At 36.9% G+C, this 16,651-nt stretch overlaps 1 protein-coding gene and 1 pseudogene across 2 annotated transcripts in view; one reads left to right on the top strand and one right to left on the bottom strand.

Moving 5' to 3' along the window:
* NUBPL (NUBP iron-sulfur cluster assembly factor, mitochondrial) overlaps window positions 1-16,651 on the bottom strand; it is a 260,104-nt gene that overhangs the window by 82,637 nt on the left and 160,816 nt on the right. The gene's annotated exons all lie outside the window — the stretch shown is intronic.
* LOC136377352 (cell division cycle-associated protein 3 pseudogene) lies at window positions 6,336-6,874 on the top strand (annotated as a pseudogene).

Below are 16,651 nucleotides of genomic sequence, written 5' to 3'. Positions count from 1 at the left end.
GAGGGGGTGTGTGTACAATCTCAGAGAATGACCAGGGCAAGGCAAACAGGTTAGCCAGTTTGATGGAAACTCAGATATGGTGCCAGGCTATGCCTGCACAGGGATGGATCCATAGTAGCTTTGCTAGCACTTCTGAGAGACAGCCCTTACCCCAAAGCCAACAATTCAGTTCCTCCCAATATTTTGCTGGTACCTTTTAAGCTGCTGCCCAGTGCTAAAGTTCAGAGTGAGTGAGTTTGAGGAAGCCTATGTGCCAATCCTTTAAGAGGTCTGCCTGTGACTCCAGCAGCCCTCCATCTCACTCAGCCACAAATTCCACTGGTATTCACAGCCATAAATTATGGGGTTTCCTCTTTCTGGCAATAGAACCCTGGGCTGAAGGGCCTGGTGTGGGTCTGGGCCCCCTTGCTCCTGGGGGAACAGACCTCTGCAGCAAAGATATCCCTCCCTATTTTTAACCACAATATGTGGGAGTGGGACCAGCCTGTTCTTTGTCCCAGCCCCTCTGACAAGTGTCCTCATGGCTTCCATATATCCTTAGATATAGGACTTCTATTCAGCTAACTTTAAGGCAGTTGTCAATGATGGTTGTTCTATATTTAGTTGTAATTTTGATATGATTATGGGAGAATGCCAGTACCACATTTACCTACTTTACCATCTTGACCAGAGACCCTTATCATTTTTATTTTAAACATCATGTCTGTCAACTTAAAACTCTTTGTTATCAACTAGACCAATATTAATCAGATTCTAAATTTCAAGTAACATTTTAACATGAAAATTGTTTTATTTCTTCTCAGTAGAAGAAATAATTTTATTTATTATTATGAATATATACTTTTGCAAAAGTGTATCAAAACAGTCATGTAGTCTGATATTTAATGTTTATATTTTAAACAGAAAACTAGTTATGAATATACAAATAAAATTAAAGTTTGAAATTCTAACCAAGCTACTTTGGCATCAGAAAGCAAAACTACATGAATATAAGAAATTAACACCTTGAATCAAGTACACTCTAAGTAATTCAACTATTCATGTATAGGACCATAAATCAAAGTAAAGAAATATATGCACATTCCCAACATAAAATCTAAGTTAGTTAATGGCCTGAATCAATCAATTAATATCTCATCTCCCCCCCCCCAACTCGCCAGTTAATGACACATCAGAAACAGCAACAGAAATGGGGGTTTGGGGAAAGAGACATACATTAAGAAAACTAAGGTTCAAACTTGGACACAAACCAAAACATTGGGAAAATGTACTAACAATAGAGTCACACTGCTGTCTTCCTATTAAATAGTGAACCTCTCTTTTAAGAGCAAAGGACAAGTCTTATTCACTTTTGTATCCTCAGACCAAGCACAGTGCCAAGTACATATGGATCCAAAAAAGTCTTATTTTTTGAAAAACAGAGACACTATCAAAAGAGGCCTTCCACATCACCCACCAAGGCTACTAATTTTCTGGCACCACAGCCCAGTCTTTCCATACAATGTATTCAATACTGCCTTTCAGTTAACAGTTACTGCCATCCCCACTATCCCATTTCTCTTTCATCATTCTCTAAAAGAAGTAGAAATATAGATATTTCTTACATAGACACTTGATGGAGGCCCAGAGTAGCCCTGGCTAGTTAACTCAGTCGGTTAAGAGCATCATCCTAGAATGACAAGGTTGCGAGTTTAATCCCCTGTCAGGACACACATGGGAAGCAACCAGTGAATGTGTGACTGAGCAACAACAAATGAATGCTTCCCTTCCCCTCCCCCTCTCTTTCCCTTCTCCTTTCTGTCTAAAAAAAAAATCAATCCATAAATTAAAAAACATTAAGCCTTAGTTGGGAGCTCGATTGGTTGGAATATTGTCCCGGAGCACAGAGGTTGACAATTCGATTCCCCAGTCAGAACACATATATGAGCACATACAGTTCTTCTCCCTCCCTGCCGCTCTCTCAAAAAAGGCTCAGAGTACATTTTCATTGTTTCATGATGACAATCTACACAAGTGATCTATGAAGAAAACTCAGAAATTACTGGTTAACAATCCTCAGCTAGGTTCTTTCAACCAGCAATCATCTGAGGCTTGTGACAGATATTTGGGAAATTATTATAATATAAACTCAGGAACAAATATCTGTGAATCAAAAATTCATGTGCTCCAAAATCAGATGTTTAAATGTAAAAATGCTTTGTTGTAAAAATAAAAGTCTAACTGATATTCTTGCCTAAATGGAGGCTAACCCACACTCATTAAGCAGTGTGAGCTACAGAAGTCTAATTGTAGGGTCAACATGTCTCAAAATCTGTATCTGGATAGATTTAAATCACCAAATAATTATGGCAGCAAAGCTCTGCACAAAAAACTTTCAAATACTCCTAAATTTGTCCTCTGTTTTTCATAACAACTGAAATCACTGATATTTGTCATGGGACACTGTCAATTCATAGAAATATGAAACACTTAAAATCAATACTGAAAGTTATTGAGTGGTCTGCAGGCCCTGGGTTCTAAACTAGAAGGTGCTATAAGCACAATTACCATAGAAGAGGTAGAATTGTCTATTTATGGCCATCAAACTAAAAGAAAAACCAATTACCCATGAAGCTATAAGGTGTTTGCCTTCTTTCAAGAACTACTCATTCAAAGTCCATTTTTATAATCAATTTTATGCTTCCTATCACATCTTAAAAACTATTCAAGTTTAGTAAAATAAGAAACTTTCTGACAGTTTAAAATAAGCTACCTGCTGATATCAGTAAACAAGACTACCACCTACTTAAGAAAACTGAGAAGAAAACAGACAAATCAAGACTTCAAAGCAGCTCTATTAGAAAAGCAAAATCCGACAGTAGATTACAAACAACAGCTGATGCCAACCCAAGAAGACCTAGAAATAAAACAACTGAAAATTGGAGGCAGACAACACCAAGCCTAGACTCAACCAGTTCTACAAACAACACAACCAAACACACAGACATAATGAGAAGACAGAGAAGTGCAATCCAAATGAAACCACAAGAGAAATCTCCAGAAAATAAACTCAGTGATATGAAAATAACTAAACTACTGAATGCAGAGTTTAAAATAATGATTGTTAGGATGCTTAGGGACCTTAGAACAACAATGGATGGTCATTACAAAAACCTAAATAAAGAGATAGCAAGTATAAGAAAGGACATTGAAATATTAAAAAAGAATCAGTTGGAGATGACAAATACAATATCAGAAATCAAGACCACAATGGAAGGAATTAAAAGCAGGATGGATAAAGCTGAGGATCGAATCAGTGAGTTGGAGGACAAGATGAACGAAGGCACAGAAGCAGAGTAGAAAAAAGAAAAAAGACTCAAAAAGTCTGAGGAAACTCTAAGAGAGCTCTGTGACAACATGAAGAGAAATAACATCTGCATCATAGGGGTTCCTGAAGAAGAAGAGAAAGAACAAGGGATAAAAACTTTATTCAATCAAATTATCACTGAAAACTTCTCTAAATTGATGCAAGGAAGGGTCTCACAAGTTCAAGAAGCACAGAGAACTCCGTTAAAGAGAAACCCAAAGAAACCTACACCAAGACACATCATAATTAAAATACCAAAGCTAAGCGACAAAGAGAAAATATTAAAAGCTGCTAGAGAAAAAAAGGCTATCACCTATGGGAGAATATGGGAGAACATATTTGACAAAACGTCTGATAAGGAGTTAATAACCAAAATTTATAAACAACATGTAAAACTCAACACCAGGAAGATAAACAATGCAATAAAAAAATGGACAAAAGAAATAATAGACACTTCTCCAAAGAAGACATACAGATGACCAATAGGCAGATGAAAAAATGTTCAACATCACTAATCATTAAAGAAATGCAAATTAAAACCACAATGATATATCACCTCACACCAGTCAGAATGTTGCTCATTAACAAAACAACACAGAATAAGTGCTGGTGAGGATGTGAAGAAAAGGGAACCCTCTTGCACTGCTGGTGGGAATGCAGACTTGTGCAGCCACTGTGGAAAACAGTATAGAGATTCCTCAAAAAATTAAAAACAGAACTGCCCTTTGACCCAGCTATTCCACTTTTAAGAATATATCCCAAGAACATCATATCAGTGATTCAAAAGAAGAATCGCACTCCCATGTTTATGGCAGCATTGTTCACAATAGCCAAAATCTGGAAACAGCCCAAGTGTCCATCAGTAGACAAGTGGATTAAAAAGCAGTGGTACACATACACAATGGAATATAATGGGGCCATGAAAAAGAAGAAAATCTTACTTTTTGCAACAACATGGATGGACCTGGAAACTATTATGTTAAGTGAAATAAGCCAGGCAGAGAAAGAAAAATATCATAGGACCTCATTCATTTGAGGAATCCAATGAACAATGTGAAATGAGAAACACAATAGAGACAGAGGTGGGATCAAAGGGTCCAGAGGGAAAGCGGACAGAGGGAAAGGGGATGAGAGGATGGGATGAGAGCAGAAAAGCAAAACCGGTAAAAGGGCACTGCGGGGAGGTGTGCAAGGGGGATGTGGTGGGGTTAAGGGTGGGGGGAGGTACTCGGGGGAACACTAGAATCTATGTACACCCAATAAATTAAAATAAAATTTTTTTAAAAAGTCAATCCAAAATGGATTAAAGAATTGAAAATAGACCTGAAACCATAAAACACCTAGAAGAAAACAGGGGGGTAAGCTCCTTGACATTGATTTTGGCAATAATTTTCTGGATTTAATACCATAAGCAAAGGAAACAAAAGCAAAAATAAACAAGTGGATCTACAATATAAAAAGCTTCTGCAGAGAAAAGAAAATCAAGAAAATGAAAAGACAACCTACTGAATGGAGTACTTACAAAACATATATCTGTTGATATCCAAAATATATAAAGAACTCATACAACTCAATAGCCAAACAAAACAAAACAAAACAAAATCTGATTATAAATGGGCAGAAGAACAGAAAAGACATTTTCCAAAGACATATAAATAGCCATCAGGTACATGAAAAGGTACTCAGTATCACTCACTAATCATCAGGGAAATGCAAATCAAAACCATTATAAAATATCACTTTATACCCGTTAAATGGCTATTCTCAAAAAGACAGGTAGTAACTGTTGGAGAGAATGTGGAGACAGGGAACCTTGTGCACTGTTGGTGGGAATGTAAACTGGTAAAGCCACACTGGAGAACAGTATGGTATTTTTCAAGAAATTTTAATTTGAACTACTACATGATCCAGCAACCCCATTTCTGGGTATATATCTGAAGAAAATGAAAACAGGATATCAAAGAGATATCTCTATTCCCAAGTTTATTGCAGCATCATTCCCAATAACCAAGATATGAAAACAACCTAAGTATCTGTCAATGGATGAATGGAGAAAGAAGATATGGTATATATATAATGGAATATTATTCAGCCATTAGAAAAAATGAAATTCTGCCATTAACCACAATATGGATTGACCTTGAGGGCATTATGCTAAAGGAAATAAGCCAGAGAGAAAGACAAATACTGCATGCTATCAGTTACATGTAGAATGTTTTTTTAAGTCAAACTCAGAAACAGAGTAGAAGAGTGGGCCAGTATTGGGGGAAATAGGAAGAGGTCTGTAAAAGGTTGCAAACTTTCAGCTATAACATGAATTAGGTCTGAGGAGCTAGTTTAAAACATAGTGATCATAGCTGATAATATAGTATTGTACAAATGAAATCTAAGAGAGTAGAAATGTTCTCGCTAAAAAAAATTTTAAAACTAGTTTTCAAAATAAATAATACAATGTAAAGGCACCTAGGAAAATATCAAATTCACAAAGACAAGAATTTGGTCCACTTAGCCCCTACACATACATACATATACACACACACACACACACACACATACACACACATACATTCATAATCCATGCTTTATTAGATTAATAAACACAGAAATTATACTTCCAAAAATAATGTCACCTCATGCAAAAGATGCTCAGTACAAGATTTTGTAAATAAAAAGTGATTCAGACTTCACCCTTTAATGGGAGAATGGTTAAATAAAATATCATCAGCCAACAAACTGGAGGAGCTGCAGTGCACCCAAACATGAAGTTAAGTCCCAGCATCCTCTCCTCACTGGGCTGGGCAGGTCCTGCCCCACCCTTCTCCTCCTGAGATGGATTCAACCAAGAGCATCGAAATCATTCCAGTGCACAAGTGTCTGGCTTGAGTGGCAAAACCTGTTCAGTGTTAGCATCCAACCCATTACTGTCTAGGTGTAAACTCCACATCCCAACCCACCAAAAGAGGAGTCCCTAGAGAGTCCTAAGCAGGCCTGAGACTCAGATCTCTGCTCTCCCACCCTTGGGACTGCACAGATATCTATGAAGACCAGTAGCACAAATCTTCCAGTTCCCCTCCCCCCCCAAAAAAAATCCCCACTGAGTGAAGTATTTGAGACAGAAATCCCCAAATCAAATCTTCCCCCAGAGCCTGTTGTGACCTCAGAGTCACAGCCATGTGAACTGGGATGTGTCTCTGGGCACTCAGTTATCCCTTGAGAACCAGATGCCGCCTTGGAGTCAGACTGAGCTCCCTCCAAGCAAGTGTTTTCCAAGGAGGAAACAGAACAGCTAACAAAAACCCCTGTGGCCAACCAGGGCTCAGAAAAGCTTTTGAGAGACCCCAAGACTCCCTAGTCTTCAGGCTACAAGCACAATAGATGAACACCAAATAGGAAGGTACTAGGGAGATCTCCCCTCACCATCCTGCAAGATGACAGCTCTCCTGGGATCTTGATACCACAAGGTAGGCAGGCTTCTCCTAAGGATAAATTAGGGAACTAAAGGAAGGAAGCATTCTAGGAACTGGATGACTTCTAAACACTGAAGGGCCATGACAAGGAAAATCAGCATCTTCCTTAGTAGAGAATGAGACCCTGCGTGGCCCCAGCACTGGCTTCACCCAGGACCCAATGATTTTCTGCATCCTCTCACTCTTTTCCTTTGGGAGACTAAATAAAGGCTTGTTTTCTCTGACTCCCCCTAAACTAAGATACGACTATAAATGTGACAGCATACATGTAACTTAAAACCTCATTCTAAAGGCAACTCCAAAAGAGAAATTCCAGAAGTGAAACGATCAAAGACAATGTCCCTGGAGTAAGTATATTATGCTATGTTCATCTCTATATTATGCGCTACAATCTCAAAGCTAGTGTTATCCACATGATAGGCCACAATAAACCTGTACTAAATACAGAAATAAACGAAGGAATAAATAAAAAAGTAAATCTACTTAGAATAAAATGTATCTTGGCAAAGAGCCTAATCTGAAGATGTTTCTGGTCCTGCAGAAGAGAAGCAGAGAGTGGCATGGTTCTGGTGGAAAGGCCATGATCTAACTCCCACATGCCATACACGGAGGATGGTAAGAAGAATGACCTTGGCTATGGCAAAATGAGCCCAACTCTGTGGCCTATACACCCCCCTGGGATATTATACTGTGGAAGGAAAGTTTCCTGAGGACACAATCCACCAGTCTTCACTAATAAATATTAGGATGAAAATTATTTCATCAATGAAACACAGTTTTATTCAATAACCATTATGAACAACTTCCATAAGCAATTATTTTGAATGACAACACTTATTTGTAGATATATATTTTTGTTTGCTTATTTATAACAAAATATACTATATTGTTTTCTGTAACTTTTTTCAAAAGAGACCTATTAATTTTACAGTCACATCTCCTCTATGCACTTAAATATAAAATATTTCTCAGTTCCATCTTGATAGAAGAGAGGTGTTTAATTATTCACATGAGCTAAGAAATGTTTGCCATATTTTTATATCATACATAAACTCATATCACAAAACTTAACCTCTACTTATCTAGATATAAAAAACAGCTTTTAGACAAGATGTGGCATTAATTACCCAAGATATAAATATTTTAAAATAAATGCTAAGAGGAAAATGACATTTTTGTGAATTTTTAAAAATATTTCTGAAGTTTTGCTACAGATATAATTCTCCCACACGTGAGCCTTTGAAAACAGTAATAATAAAAATTCCAGCTAAATTCTAAGGACTTTTTTTTTTTTTTGTATTTTTCTGAAGTTGGGAACGGGGAGGCAGTCAGACAGACTCCCGCATGCACCCGACCGGGATCCACCTGGCACGCCCACCAGGGGGCAATGCTCTGCCCATCTGGGGCATCGCTCTGTTGCAACCAGAGCCATTCTAGCGCCTGAGGCAGAGGCTACAGAGCCATCCCCAGCGCCCGGGCCATCTTTGCTCCAATGGAGCCTCAGCTGCGGGAGGGGAAGAGAGAGACAGAGAGGAAGGAGAGGGGGAGGGGTGGAGAAGCAGATGGGCGCTTCTCCTGTGTGCCCTGGCTGGGAATCGAACCCGGGACTCCTGCACGCCAGGCCGACGCTCTACCACTGAGCCAACCGGCCAGGGCAGGACTTTTGTTATGCAACAATAGTATATACTGTTAATATTCCAAATGTAAAAGATTAATAATGTTCTTGGAATTCATCAGCTTCACAACATTTAACTGCTTCACTTATCAAACTTACTAAGTACCAACTATATTTGCCAGCTATTTGTTTGAGGTGCTAGAAATTTAAAAGTGAGCAAGATAGTCAAGATTTTACTACCATCCCCATGTAACTTACACTCTAAAGGACAGTAACTTTCAATGAACAAATAAAAAGAAAAGATCCAATCATAATAAGTGTTTTGATAAAAATAAAACGAGATGAGATGATTGCCACAGCCAGCTCTTATGGAGTGACATTTAAAATGAAACCTGAATGTCCAGAGGGGACAGACACTAAAGATCTAAAGAAAATTTCAAATAGTAGCAAGTTAAAGGACCCTAAGGTGGGAATAAACTTGGGGTATCTGAGGAAAAGGAAAAAATAAGTGTACTCTTAGAAAGGGTGAGCATAGTAGAAATGAGGTAAACTGAGGTCAGATTAGGTAGAACCTGTGTTAAAATAAAGAGTTTGGGTTATAGTCTAAGCAAAAATGCCTTTTTGTTATGTTTTAAATTTAATTATAGGAAGTTTAAACATATGTGAAAAAAAGAGAAAAGAGCAAAATAGATACCAATATTTATCATCCAGTTTCAACATATAGCAATTCATGGTCAGTCTTGCTTACTCTGTACCTTTACTCATTCCCCATCCAACCCTCAGATAGCATATCATTTAATCTAAAACCATTTCAGTATATAGCTCTAAAAGATAACAACTCTGCTTTAAATAGTATAACCACTATCAATATTACCATCATTACACCAAAATTTATATAAAAATCATCAGTTATATAGCCAGTGTTCAAATTTCCCTGTGTATTATTTTTCAAAAGCTTACTGGTTCAGGCCCTGGCCAGTTTTCTCAGTGGATATAGCATCGGCCCAGCATGCAGATATCCCGGGTTTGACTCCCAGTTAGGACAAACATGAGAAGTGACGATCCGCTTTTCTTCCCCTCCCTCTCCCCCTTCTCTCTCTCTTCCCCTCTTGCAGCCAGTGGCTCAGTTGGTCTGAGCATTGGCCTCGGGTGCTGAGGATGGCTCAGCTGATTCAAGCATCGGCCCCAAATGGGTTGCTGGGTGGAGCCCAGTCAGGGCACATGTGAGAGTCTGTCTATCTCCTCTCCTTTCACTTAAAAAAAGAAAAAGCTTATTGGTTCAAATTAGAAGTCAGATATTGCAATTAATAAGTTTTCTAGTCTTTTTAGTCTATAGATTATCATTCCTTCACTTTTTTCCTTTTGCAACTTACTTGTTGAAAAACTGGGTTATTTGTCCTATAGGACTTTCCACATTCTGTTATTTCCTGACTGTATCCTCATAGTGTCACTTAACATGTTCTGCTGAATCCTAGATTTCCTATAAATTGGTAGTTAGATGTGGGGGTTTAATCAGATTCAGGTTCAAATTTCTAGCAAGACTACTCCATAATTTATGTTATGTACTCCAATTAGGAGGTAATGTGCAATGTTCTCTTGTTTTCTTTCTCTTTCTCTCTCTCTCTCTCTCTCTCTCTCTCTCTCTCTCTCTCTCCCTATCCCCCTCTCACTCTCTGAGATAATGACTGCCTTAGATCTATTATAATCATTCAATAGGAGTTGTAAAATATTGATACTGTAACTCTACCATTCCTTCTTTAATAGCTGAAATGCTTCTATAAAGAAAAAATTACCTTCACCAACTATGTGGTTAATGGTATAGAAAAAAAAAAACAATAATAAACTGGTTGCCTAAGATGAATGTTTTAAGCAGGAAACTTTTTAAAGATCATTCAGAATACTGTTTGGAGAATAGATGTTTGGAGAATAGAGTAATATGTAAAAAAAAACAAGAGTAAAGTCAGACAGCTCTCAGGAGGCTCTAATAGTATTTTAAGTGAATGATGATGGGTTGTACCAGGTGATATAGAAGATGAAGAGAGGTTGACAGATTTAAGATATATTCGAATGTGAAGTCTAGAGGACTCACTAACACATTGTATGGATAGGGTAAGGGAAAGAAAGAAATCAAGAATGTGTCTTAGATTTTTTGCCTAAGCAATTAGGTTTATGGGAATCCCTAAAGGAGGCTCAGATTTAGAAAATAAAGTCATATAGGTAATGATGTAAATAAAATTAAATCAATATTTACAAAATTGTTATTCCTGTTTTTCTTTTTCTTTATCCTGACTAAAAATAATTTAAAATCTCAAAAAATAGAAATAAAATACAGTTTTATGTTTTTTCTATAAATGCTTTTGCTAAAATAAAAATAATACTATATATAAAGTTTTACTTTTTATCTTAGATTATTCAGGATTTCCCCCCATATACTTACTATATTGACAAAGGATAAGCTGGGTAAAAAATTTTAAAAGATAGTAATAAATATTGTTTTAATCCAGAATGATTACCAAGCTCCTTTATCAGCTGATAGATCACCACAAATACAAGGGATGTACAAACAATCAGGATACAGAAAAAAGGAGGAACAAAGCTGGAAAACATTAACCCGTTAATTAATAGTAACTAATTAACCTTGGGGGAGGACAAGAGAAATCCCATCCTTTTTTAAAAAACTAATTTTCCTTCTCCCATTTCTAATTAGGTAATAATAATTCAAACCATCCAGTTGGGTTTCCCTTGCCTCTCCCCATAAAGTAAGGGGGAGAATATGGAATGTTTAAAATAGAAGGAAAAGCCCTGACTGGTTGGCTCAGTGGTAGAGAGCATCAGTCCAGCATGTGGATGTCCTGGGTTCAATTTCCGGTCAGAGCACACAGGAGAAGCGCCTATTTGCTTCTCTCCCCTTCTCCTGCCTCCTCTCTCTCTCTCTCTCTCTCTCTCTCTCTCTCTCTCTCTCTCTCACTCTCCTCCTCCTCCTCCTCCTTCTCCTACAGCCATGGATTGATTGGCTCGAGTGAGTTGGCCCTGGGCACTGAGGATGGCTCCATGGCCTTGCCTCAGGCACTAAAAATGGTTCAGTTAAAACGGAGCAACGGTCCAAGATGGGCTGAGCATCACAACCTAGTGGGCTTGCCAGGTGGATCCCAGTCAGGGTGCATGCAGGAGTCTCTCTGCCTCTCCTCCTCTCACTAAAGTTAAAAATAATAATAATAATAATAATAAAATAGAAAAGAGAATAAAGAACCTAATCTCCTCATATATTATCAACAGCAACAAAAATAATATTACTTTCTAAATGACAAGATTTCTAAAGATATATCACCTAAAGTTTCATACAGAAAAGGATTATCATATTTGTCACAAATCATATCTGCATATAAAAAATTTTAAATGATAGGCCACTTTGATAACATATATTTACAGAATATCTGATTGACAAGGTAAAAATGACAAATCATTCCTGTGTAATGAAGCATTCATACACATATTACACTCATGCATAAATTGAGAAAATGCTATTGATCTCCATTAGGTCTTACAACTATATCTATTTGTGAATATAGCTTATTAGTAGTAACTGGACTCCTAGATAGCATGTTCTTTTTTAAAGGGTCTGGGTTATATTTCCCAGCATCGACACTGGCCCTGTTGACTGGACTTGACAGGAGTACTCAGGAGTAAAATAAACAGTTCTTTCAGCTAAAAAAAAAAAACCAAACAGACTACAAAGTGAGAAAATACGATACATGCAAATATAATTCCAAAATTTACAATACAGATCAACTATCTCAATAATTTCAGAAAAAGATATCTTAGACCTATATATAGGAAACTGCTAAAAGAAAGTATATTGAGTACATTTATAAAAGCTTAAAAGCTATTAAGTATGAAGAATTTTTAAAAAAGATTCTATAAGCCCTGGCTGGTTGGCTCAGTGGTAGAGCATTGGCCTGGCATGCAGGAGTCCCGGGTTCAATTCCCGGCCAGGGCACACAGGAGAAGCACCCATCTGCTTCTCCACGCCTCCCCCTCTCCTTCCTCTCTGTCTCTCTTTCTTCCCCTCCCGCAGCCGAGGCTCCATTGGAGCAAAGATGGCCCGGGCGCTGAGGATGGCTCTGTGACCTCTGCCTCAGGCGCTAGAATGGCTCTGGTTGCAACAGAGCGATGCCCCAGATGGGCAGAGCATCACCCCCTGGTGGGCGTGCCGGGTGGATCCTGATCGGGCACATGCGGGAGTCTGTCTGACTGCCTCTCTGTTTCCAACTTCAGAAAAATACAAAAAAATAAATAAATAAAAAAGATTCTATAAGATCTTCAAGATAATGTATACATTAAAATACATAAATTAATTCCATTATCCAACACTGTTATAAAATATATTGGATTCTGAGATATAATTGTTATTTAAGTACTATATTTTATTCTACTTTGAATGCTTTTCTAGACATTCTAAAAGAAATATAATTAAGTGCTTTGTACGTCTGTGTATTTTTCTTTCTGGGAATAATCATTAATATTTTAATGCAAATCAATTACATCAAACATCTTCATAAATGACAAATTGTATTCTGAATATCAATTATTCAAAAATGCAGTTAAAAGATTTCCAAACTACTTGTTTAAACACTGAATGCACAAATTTCAGACAATATATCTAATATTATTTGTAATACGAAACAGGTCCTTTATATTCATGCATATGACATGACTGACTGACTCTTACTTATCCTTAAATTCCTTTGCTAATAATCTACCTCCTTAAGATCTCACTATTTTCTCATTTCCACTTCATTCCCACTGATTCCCTTTTGATAAAATATTTCCTTTTTTCTTTTTCACTCTCCCTATTTAGATGCTAAGTCTTCCCCAAAATAAATGACAGTTTGTTTCTTCATCAACCTTCTAATTTATCCTCCTTAACCTGGGTAAGGTGAGAAACAGTTATGGTCAGCCTGACAATAGCAAGGTACATATTTTTCATAAAAATTATTATTTCAAAAAATAATAATGAAACCTTTCTGATTTCTACTTCTTTGACCTCCTTTCAAATATATTCTGCTTAGTCCTACACTCAACTTTAAGAATTAGTGTAATATAGTTTTTAAGAGATTGGTTAGAATATCACCGTAATTATTTTGAGTAGAGATCTGCAGACCCAGAATTTCAAGGATTATCTGATGCTGGGGAAACTGGTCTTGCTGTTTTAGGTTGATTATATTTTACCAGGATAATATATTACCATGAGATATATGCTTTCAAGCAAACCAGTGATTCCATCAAGAAATCGGGATTCTAACTAATAAGAAGTATGTAAGAATCTTAAATTGTATAGGAAATTCAAAACTGAAGAAAAGGAGTGGCCAGAGGATACCGTAACCTGCACTAAAGAATATTTAGTTAATCTGCTTACAAGAGCCACATAAAACAACCATCAATGAATTACTTAGGTCAGAGGCCACTCTAGAGAATCATTAAAAATTTCATTCTCCAAACCTTTTAGTAAGGCATTAATACCTTCTCTTTTTACTTTATTCAATATATTTTCATAATGGCTTATAATTTCTAAACATAGACCTTAAATTACATCAATTATACTTTTTGAAAAATAAGCCAAGTAGGTTATTTTTCAGTAACAAAACTTGTTAAATAAAAGTATTACATATTCAACAGGAAAATTGTTAAAATGAAGTTAAAGGCACATTGAGGAAGAGTCCTTTTTAAATTCAGTTTAAAGGAATTAAGTTTGCATATGAATAAAACAAAATTCAGGAAAATTATTTTGAAGTTTTTCATTACTGACAAACTCTAAAAACATAAAGTTGATTATATTTGCCCATAAAGGAGCAATATTAAAATATAAGGTTATATTCCTGTACTAGGATTCAGCATTCAATTAAATCACTGGTCTAACCATTAATATGTGAGACTTTGCTTTGGGTGACAGGTGCATGATGCAGTATGCAGATGATGTTTTGTTGAGAAATAAAGCTAAAACCTGTATGGTTTTTGTAAACCAGTGTGGCCCCAATAAATTCAATAAAAAATGTCATAAGAGACAAAAAATAAATAATTACCCTAAAAGTCTATACTAATTAAAATACTATTCCCAGTTCTATTAAATAGGCATAAATATGTCATGCTAATCACAAAAGGCATTTTGTGTACTACTAAGTGCACATATAGTAAGAAAATGTAATAGATTACTTAAAATTAAAGTGTTTCCTATATTTAACTTTAAGTGACCTTGTCATCTTACAATTTTGGGTGTTTTCTGATACATATTCCTAAAACTAACAGAAGCATTCAGCCACTTCATCAATTCAAGAGGTATTTTTTCACAGAAAACATTTTCAAAAGTAAGAGTTGACATAATATACGTCCCCTTTACCATCTCTTCCCTTCCCAATTTACTCAAAGCTAAAATTCTAAGGATGGCATCACAAAAAGGTCATTCTGCCTGGCATTTATTGATCATGTTGTTACTAGAGTACTTTTTCACTCACAAGAAAACTATAGAAGGAGCCACCTGGTTACTGGCACAAACGATTTTTTTTGGAAAGGTAATTTTATTATTCCAAAAATTAAAATATAATTTCTACAAAAATATGCCAGTTTTACCATATCATTAGCATTACCATTTTTTTTACAGTTTACACTCCATATTATTTTGTATTAGTTTCAGGTGTACAGCATAGTGGTTAGACAATCACATATTTTACAAGTGCTCCCCCTGATATTTTCAGTACCCTCCAACCACCTAACATAGTTATTACAATATTATTGACTATATTCCCTATGCTGTACTTTACATCCTTGTCAATATTTTGTAACCACCAATTTATACTTCTAATCCCTGTACATTTTTCACCCACTCCTCCAACCTCTCTCCCTTCTGGCAACCATCTGTCTGTTCTCTGTACCTATAAGTCTGTTTCGACTTTGTTTTCTGTTGTTGTTCTTTAGATTCCACATATAAGTGAAAGTATATGGTATTTTTCTTCCTCTGACTTATTTCAATTAGTATAATGCCCTCTAGATACACCCAAGCTGTTGTGAAAAGTAAAATTTCATTCCTTTTTTGTGACTGAGTAATATTTCCATTGGATATCTGTACCGTTGCTTTTTTATCCACTTGTCTATTGATGGGCACTTGGGTTGCTTCTCTATCTTGGCTATTGTAAATACCACTACAATGAACAAAGGAGTACATATATTCTTTTGAATTCATGTCTTGGGTTTCTTTGGTTACATATCCAAAAGTGGAACTGCTGGGACATAAGGCAGCTCCAAGCTGTGTGTGTGTGTGACAAAGACAGAGACAGAGAAAGGTACAGACAGGAAGGGACAGACAGGAAGAGAGAGAGATGAGAAACATCAATTCTTTGTTGCAGCATCTTAGTTGTTCCTTGATTGCCTTCTCAAATGTGCCTTGACCGGGGGGCTACAGCAGACTGAGTGACCCCTTGCTCAAATCAGTGACCTTGGGCTCAAGCTGGTGAGCTTTGCTCAAACCAGATGAGCCCGCACTCAAGCTGGTGACCTCGGGGTCTCGAACCTGGGTCCTTGGCATCCCGGTCCGACGCTCTATCCACTGTGCCACCGCCTGGTCAGGCTATGCTTAATTGTTTTTTAAATCCATATTATTTTCCAAAATGGCTGCACCAATCTGCATTCCCACTAACAGAGCATAAGGGTTTGCTTTTCTCCACATTCTCAACAGCACTTGTTTGTTGATTTATTGATGATAGCCATTCTGACAGGTGTGAGGTGATATCTCATTGAGGTTTTTATTTGCATTTCTTATTTTTTTCATTTTTATTAGATTTTTGGGGTAACAATGGGTAATAAAATTATATAGGTTTCAGGTGTACAATTCTATATCACTTGTATATTCCATCCCAACTCAGGTCTCTTCCATCACCATTTATCTGCCTATTGCCTCTTCTACCTCCCCCCACCCACCTTTCCCAGTAATCACCATACTGTTGTCTGTGTCTATGAGTTGTTTTTCTTTTTTTTTATTTAATCCCTTCACCTTTTGCACTCAGCCCCAAAATTCCCCTCCCCTTTGTTAGCTGTCAAGTCTGTTCTCTATGAGTCTGTTTTTATTTTGTTTGTTTGTTTTAGATTTTATTTTTCCATTTTTAGAGAGAGAGGAGAGAAAAAGAGAGAGAGAGAGAGAGAGAGAGGAGGAGGAAGCATCAACTCCCACACATG

Source organism: Saccopteryx leptura, chromosome 6 (assembly GCF_036850995.1).
Source record: "Saccopteryx leptura isolate mSacLep1 chromosome 6, mSacLep1_pri_phased_curated, whole genome shotgun sequence".
NCBI lineage: Eukaryota > Metazoa > Chordata > Mammalia > Chiroptera > Emballonuridae > Saccopteryx > Saccopteryx leptura.
The sequence above is the reverse complement of the archived record's forward strand: the minus strand, read 5'-3'. Positions and strand labels throughout refer to the sequence as shown.